Source organism: Gekko japonicus, unplaced genomic scaffold, assembly GCF_001447785.1.
Source record: "Gekko japonicus isolate JY-2015 unplaced genomic scaffold, Gekko_japonicus_V1.1 scaffold524, whole genome shotgun sequence".
NCBI classification, from domain to species: domain Eukaryota; kingdom Metazoa; phylum Chordata; class Lepidosauria; order Squamata; family Gekkonidae; genus Gekko; species Gekko japonicus.
This window is the reverse complement of record NW_015170906.1, coordinates 357,864-365,893: the sequence shown is the minus strand read 5'-3', so window position 1 is coordinate 365,893 and position 8,030 is coordinate 357,864.

Sequence of the window (8,030 nt, the reverse complement as noted above, 5' to 3'; positions counted from 1 at the left end):
CTGTCAAAAAAAGGAGATAAGATTGGTCTGGCATGACTTTTTCTTGATAAACCCATGCTGGCTACTACCAATTAACTCATTCTGTTCAAGGTGCTCACAGACAGAGCGTTTAATAATCTGCTCTAGAATCTTCACAGGTATTGATGTCAAGCTGACAGGCCTGTAATTTCCCGGGTCTGTCTTTTTTCCCTTCTTGAAGATCGGGACAACATTTGCTCTTTTCCAGTCTTCTAGCACAACACCAGTACTCCAGGGCATCTCAAAGATTAGAGCCAGAGGCTCTGAAATAACATCTGCAATTTCTTTTAGCACCCTGGGATGCAAGCCATCTGGCCCTGGAGATTTGAAAGTATTTAAGGCAGCTAGTCACCTTGCTTATTTAATATATATGCAGAGTACATCATGCGAAATGCTGGTCTGGATGAATCACAAGCGGGAATTAAGATTGCTGGGAAAAAGATCAACAACCTCAGATATGCAGATGATACCACTCTAATGGCAGAAAGTGAAGAGGACCTAAAGAGCCTCTTGCTCAGGGTAAAAGAGGAGAGCACAAAAGTGGGCTTGAAGCTCAACATCAAAAAAACTAAGATCATGGCATCCGGCCCCATCACTCCTTGGCAAATAGAAGGGGAAGTCATGGAAGTAGTGACAGACTTCACGTTCCTGGGATCCCAGATCACCGCAGACTGTGACAGCAGCCATGAAATTAAAAGATGCCTGCTCCTTGGGAGGAAAGCGATGGCGAACCTAAACAGCATGATAAAAAGTAGAGACATCTCCCTGCAACAAAAAAACGCAGCTAGATGTTCTCTAACCATTTTCTTACTTACTCTGGACTGGCAGTTCCTCCTTCCTTCATATATCCTGCATTCTTCAGTTTGCATACAGCTCGCCTCACGGTTAAAGACTGAAGCAAAGTGAGAGTTGAGTAATTCCACTTTGTTTTCATTCCTTGTTAAGGCTTGACCGTCTTCCCCTAGCAATGAGCTTACTCCATCCCTGTTCCTCTTTTTGCTCCGAACATAGGCATATAAATTTTTCTTGTTGTTTTTAGCATCCCTTGCAAGCCTCAGCTCCATCTGCGCTTTAGCCTTTCTGATACCATCCCTACAGATTCGATCCTGCTTCTTGTACTCATCCTCAGTAATCTGACCCTCCTTCCATATCCTGTAAATTTCCCTTTTTAGTCTCAGCTCTTCAGAGAGTTCCTTGTTCAGCCACCTCAGCTTCATTACCCGTCTCCCACCTTTATTTCTTACCGGTGTCACGATTGCCCTGGTGGGGTGGGCTAGGCAAGGCACAGAGTATCCAAAAACACAGGCTGAGGTCAGAGCACCAGATAGGCAGAGAAACAAAAGCGTTATCCAAAATATCAGGTCACTTGCACAGTAAGGGTTACCGGAGATTGGCAGTCCAAGATGTAAAGCCGAAAGCCGTTGTTCAGAGTCAGGTTACACATTCCAAGGTCAGGGAGCCAGAAGAACGATGTCACGCAGTCTGGAGTCAAAAAGCCGAGGGAGTCAAGCAGAAAGTCAGGAAACAAGATGCAAGGTCCGAGGTGCAGCGATTCAATCATGTGATCAGTTGCCAGCATGAGGTAGGTAGTGAAGAGGGCTTACTTAAAAGCCCATTCTCTGTGTTCCTAATTGCCGACTGATTACAGAGTCCTGGCTCCAGTTAATACTCTGGACTCAGAGGACGCCTCCCATGCATGTGTGCTTCCCTGCACCGGGTTGTCAAATCCTGTCTCCTTTGGTCTCTTAAATGAGCTACAGGTGGAGGGGAATCAGGGGGTGTGGAGCTTACGCTTGGCTCTGCAGGAGCGGCTCCAGGTGTGTACCCTTCTGGCAGTCGGTGCTCATCCTCCGCAAAACTTATGTCCAGGGGTGCAGGGAGCTCTTCCTTGGATGTGGAAGGTGCAGAGTCCCCGGGATCAGGGTTCACTGGGTCGGGCGGCACGGTGGGCATGACAACCGGAACAGTTTGCGATTGTGCCTTAAGCACTTCATTTTTCAGCATCACTCATCCTTCCTGTGCAGATTTCCCCCTCAGCATTTTCAGCTATGGGATCCTACCTATTATTTCTCTGAGTTTTTTGAAATCAGCTTTCCTGAAGTCCAGGACACGAGTCCTACTATGTCCTGGTTTTACATCCTTCTCTATGTCAAATTTCAAGCTGACATGGTCACTATTCAAAGATCCCACAACATTCACTTCATCAAACAGTTCTTCCCTGTTAGTCAGGATTAAATCTAGGATAGCAGATCCTCTGGTTCCCATCTCCACCTTCTGAGAGATGAAGTTGTCTGCAAGATTATTCAAGAATCTGCGGGATGCCCCATGTCTCGCAGTTAGATTTCCAGCAAATATCTGGATAGTTGAAATCTCCCATAAGCACTACATCCTGTCTCTGAAAGTTTAGCAAGCTGTTCGACAAATGCATCATCCAGTTCCTCCGGTTGGTTTGGAGGTCTGTAGTATAAACAGAGGGTGTTTATACTGTAGTATAAACAGTATTTGATACTGTTGATTAGCTCTTTATGAATTGGTTTTATATTTATTTTGTTTTATGTATTTTAACCTTTTGTGTAAACTGCCCTAAGCCTGTTTTGGCGGGGAGGGTGGGGTATAAATTGAATAAACAAACAAATTATTGGCAGATCTTATATGCTGCTATGCTGTGGTTTTCCCTGAGGCAGAGAAGGCAGATGGAGTGCTTGTCAATATAAGTCATCTTCGCAGAGCAAGAGGAACATTTTTTTGAAGAAAGACATCCTTTTTTAAAAAACAAAGGACAAGAGCTAACTAGGAACGTTCTCAAGGTGGCAGCAAAGAGAGAATTGAGGGAGGGAGAGGGGCTCCTCCCAGGAGCACAAGACCGTTAAGCAGGAAAATAGCCCAAAGAGCTCTGATTGGAAGGGGCCCCTCCTGTTCTGCACAGAACAACAACAATGAATTAGTTGTTAGTTTTTAAGGTACCAGAAGACTCAAGTTTATTTTTGCTACCTCACTAGGTTGTTTGGGGGGTGGGGATATGAACACCATCCCACATTCCTGGAAAGGTGGGTTACTGAATTGGAATACAAATAAAATTCTTCATGATCTGGAAATTGTCCCTTAACCTATACAGACCAGGGGTCCCACTCCCAACCATTTTTGAACCTGCGGGCACCTTTGGAATTCTGACACAGTATGGTGGCCAGCACAGCGCTAAAATGGCTGCTGCTTACCTTCAATAACACCGTGAAGGTTTCTTGTCCTGTGGTGGCAGCTGCTGCCAAAGCAACATTTTTAAAAATCGGCACAGCCAATCAAATCTCCAGTGGCCATTCAGAAGCCCTGCTGGGCAAAAGCCCCACCTGGCCCTGCCCGCTTTCCAAGAACACTTGACGGGGTACCATTGCACCCTCAGGCACCACCTTGGGGAATCCTGGTATAGACTATCCCATGCTCTGCAGTTGTTTTTTAGGGATGGGCCTTGACTCAGTGGTAGAGCACCTGTTTTGCATGCAGAAGGCTCCAGGTTTAATCCTTCATCTCTCCGGTTAAAAGGAACAGGGAAGAGGTGATGTGAAAGACTGCTGGCTGAAACCCTGGAAAGCGGCTGCCAGTCTGAGTAGACAATACTGATGGTGACAGAACAATGGTCTGATTCGGTATAAGCCAGCTTCCTGCGCGTCAGAGGTTCTGCTTTGCAGTCCTCTTGTTCTGAGGTTAAGTGGGCACTACAGACCGGATCAAGCTCTGAATGTCCACCCACAGTAACTTGCCTAACACTATATTTGCAAACTGTGTTTGTGTGTTTGTCACAAGCCTCTGAGATCCTCTCCCTTGTGGACTTTTAGGAGTTATCTTGCTTTTATTCTGTTTTTTAAGGCACAATCTGGTTTTATGTTGGCTTTAATGCTTGAAATTATTCTATTTTAGAATCGCTGATTTGTTACTTGCCTTTTTTTTTTTGGCAATGATTGCTTTGCTGCTGTTTCTAGCTCATTTTTTATTTGTATCCATTTGCTAGTATAAAAGTGCTCTGTGGCCATTTACACAGAGAGGCAGGATGTTAATATTTTAAATAAGGGAAATAAGCAATTGTTACTTTTCCAGGGCAGGCACAGCAATTCACTGGCAATTGGACCTAGTTTCAAAATTATTTTCAGCCTGCAAGAGGGAAGTTAGGGGAGAGGTAGTAACTTTAGACCATGGTGGAATACCAGCATGAGGCTGCAAATACAGTAAAGTTGTTGTGTGTCTCTTCTGGATTTGTGCTGGTTAAAGAACTGTAATTTGACAATCGATTCTCAGTGCACTTGTAGCACAAATGCATCACAGTAGGTCCTCCTCTGGAGGTTTGTGTCTCAATGCCTGGTGTCTGCATTACTCAGACATGGTTTTATAACAGGAGACATGGTTTTGCTGCTCCAGAAGCTCATGATTTGAGGTCACGGAGAGATACGTCAGGGTTGTTCTTGCATCTGCTTCCTGCACCAAGAGCCGCCGGGCTCTAATACTGGACTGACAGTGCTGAGGGGAATAAGCAGGCCCTTGCTCTCCTGCCACAGACAAGAACAAGCTCAGAGAGCGAGGATGAAGTACCAGTTTAACAAATCCATACGCCTTCCTCAATTTTGAGTCCTCAGTGGTGGCTTAAGGGTTGGTGTGCCCAGAGAACATCAGGCTGTTGTGCTTTAGGCTGACTGAGGCTCCTGGGAGACCCGTAAGAGCCGACTGGATCTGCTGTAAGAGAAATCCCTCCAAAGCACCTCCAACTGAAATGAAGCAGTTGGGGCTCTACTCTGCTGTGCGATGCCCCCAGAGCAGAGTGGAAGGCGCATGTGGGATTGCACCCTTACCTCTGGAAACACCCTTGCAAATAAGGAAGGGCTTCTGCAAACACTGAGCCCTGTTGCGGAAACAGCAAGATCAGAGTCCAGTAGCACCTTTAGAGATCAAGAAGATCTCCAGGGTATAAGCTTTTGAAAGGCAAAATTCTCTTGGCCGGATACTTGTATCTAATGAAGGGAGCTTTAAAAGGCTTATTACCCTGGAAAACCTTGTTGTTCTTTAAGGTGCTACCGGACCCTCGGGTCTTGCTCTTCTAGCGCAGACCAGCACGGCTACCCACCTGAAACCACCCTCTTGGGGAAAGACACCGTCGCTTTGCCATTTCTCCTCCAGAGCTCCTGCCTTTCTGAAAAGGGTGCACCGTAGATCTCCATCCTCTGCCCTTTATACATGGCTCTCCCCATCTCCTAATTCCCTTTCCGTTACCTTCAAGAAGTCCAATTCAGGTGGGTAGCTGTGTCGGTCTGAAGCAAAAGAACAAAGTTCGAGTCCAGTGGGACCTTTAAGACCAACAAAGTTTAACTCTGGAATGTAAGCTTTCGTGTGCCTGCACACTAGAAATAAACTCTGTTGGTCTTAAAGGTGCCATTGGACCCAAACTTTGTTCTTCAAGAAGTCCTTTACTCACGAGGAGCTGGTGTTTAGCCAGTTGCCTCCTTAACACTGATCCCTCCGTGGCTCCGCTCTGTCCTCCACCGCTTTCATCTTCTGCCCCCCCTCTCCCCAGCTGCTTCCGCTCCTCGGGATCTGGCCAGATGGGGACAGCCCTGACACCCCACCCCGGTAACATGTTCAACTCTCTATTTGGCAAAACGTTCATTTAATTTACAGTGTAGTAAAGGTTACAGGTAAAAAGCCAAACAGTGTGAAAAGGCCTATTACACAAATGTACAAACTTCTGTACAGAGAGCCCCCACAGCTTTCATACCTCCCACCCTCCCCACCCCTCCCTGTGCCCCCTTACCAGCCAAGACTGGCTTCAGAAATCTGAAAGTTAAAAGTCTGCACAACCCCTAGGGAAGCTGAGCGACCAAGACCAGCAAGGGATAGAATCCTGCAAAATCACTTAGAACGTCTTTCTTTTGAAATCTTGCAAGAGGGAAATGAACCAAAGCTGAACTGCTGTCAACCCCAGTTGTTATCCTGAAGAGGCAGTGTGGCTCCTCTGTGAGCCTGGGACAGGTAAAATTAAAAATAAAATAACCAAGATTATAGAGGTTGTGAATGATACCACGGGAGGATCGAGTACTAAAGCTCACGAGCCACTGGCTACCACAACCTAAAAAAATAAAAACATTATATGACCGTACAAAGAAGAAATAGCTCCAACTTCACAAAGGGGCCTTTATGTACACCATAGGAAGAAATAGACAAGAGCAGACCTGGGAAGGGGAGACTTTGAGACTTCATCCATTCCAGATCTCAATATAATAGAAAATGCTGTCTCCATCTGGGGAGACAGCAGGTGTGTCGTATTAAACCCCCCTCCCAAATATCTGTTCAGCTTGACAGTATAAGTGACAAGAGGTATAAGAGACAAGGGTAGCTGCTATGCTGCTGAAACCCAGGGCACAACCTGGCTGGGTTAATGCTGTTAAGTTCCATGGATTTCCACTGGAGAGGAGTGGAGCGCACTGAATTCTCCTGCTGGAATCAACCAAGCAAAGAGCTCAGCTTCTGCATCTGCCAGGGCGGCAAACTGCCAGAGATGCTGGTGGCATCGTGTACGTAACTATAAAGGAAGAGCAAGGCAACCAGACAGCGTGGTTAACAGGAGGGGCCAAGTCCAGATACGGAGACACCTTTAACAGGATGGTAACACAGGACTCCGGGACCAAAAGAGCACTGATTTCATATGTACTTACACAATATACAGGTCTGGAACAGCTGCACAGTCTACGTTTTGGATTTGGAATGCGTCCCCCAAGTTGAGCCTTCTTCCTACTTGGCTGATAAGGAAAGTGAAAACCGTAGCACAGTGCCCGTGAAGGAGCTGCTTTAGCCTTAGCAATGTTCCCACCTGACAAAATTGTGTGTGTTATGAATAGCGGTCACCTGACCCACTTTTCTGTAGGGGGCTGGCTTTGAGATTAGCAGAGAGAGGTTGCTACCACACAAAGGTTTGGTTCTGCACCCCCCCCAAAAAAAAAAAAACCCACAAAACCCCCACAACCCTGCAACTTTTTTTTTTTTTTTGGTTGTCAGCCCGATATTGTTTTGTGGTTCTTCACTGTCTGTGTCTTCCCATGCCTTGCCATGTGTTTCCCTAAGCCTGCTTTGGTATGATAGATCCAGAAAGATCATGTGTGAAGCAGGGCTTGGTCACCAGTATGGGCAAGAAGATGCAGACTGCTCTGCACCCTGCCGTCCGCAGCCGGCACCGTTTCTCCTCAAGCTCGCCCCTCCCACCTCTGGGCTTTTGGATCCCTTTGTAAACTGGTGATAGGTGTATTGTCATAGTGTTATTACACTACGGTGAAACGCCTACAACTGATTTTTAAACCGGCAAGAGCTCTGGCCACTGGGGATGGCAGGCACAAGGGGAAAGCACGGAGAGCCCCTGGGATGGGACCGCCACTCCTGCCCGTGCCTCTATGTGCACACTGGCAACGAATGCCCAGATGGGAAGCCATCCTCGGGTGGAAGCAGCCAGCAGCCTGAATTCTTCTGTGGAAAACCAAAGGCAGAGCCAAATTTGTTATCGAGCCAAAGCAGCCGGCTGGTCCCGTCTGCATCCCAAAGCGTAAACCCCTCCAAAAAGCTGAGGGCTGCTGCTGTGGCATCTTTTGCCTGTAAAGGAATGCTCTCAGGATCTCACATTAACACATCTGACAGGTACGCTCAAAAGTGAAATTCCTTCGCTTATCCCTTTTGGTGCTTTCAGTCCAGGACACCTGAGTAGTGGTTAATCTGTTCCATCCTCACATCCTGTTTCACCGTGCCTCCTGTCATTCAGCAGCTGCAGCATGTACCTTGGCTACAAGAAGGTAGACTAAAATGCATTTTGCTGATCCTGAGATAAAAAAGGAATTTGCTTTCTCTGACTTAAAGGAAGCTGATTCAATCACAGGCCTGTTTTCAATATTGGCCTGCTCTACGCCTTCTCCGGAGGAAGGGAGCTTTGCTTGAGAGCGGGGAGGTGGAATGTGGCCTGGATGCTCACACATTCTATCCACAATCAAATC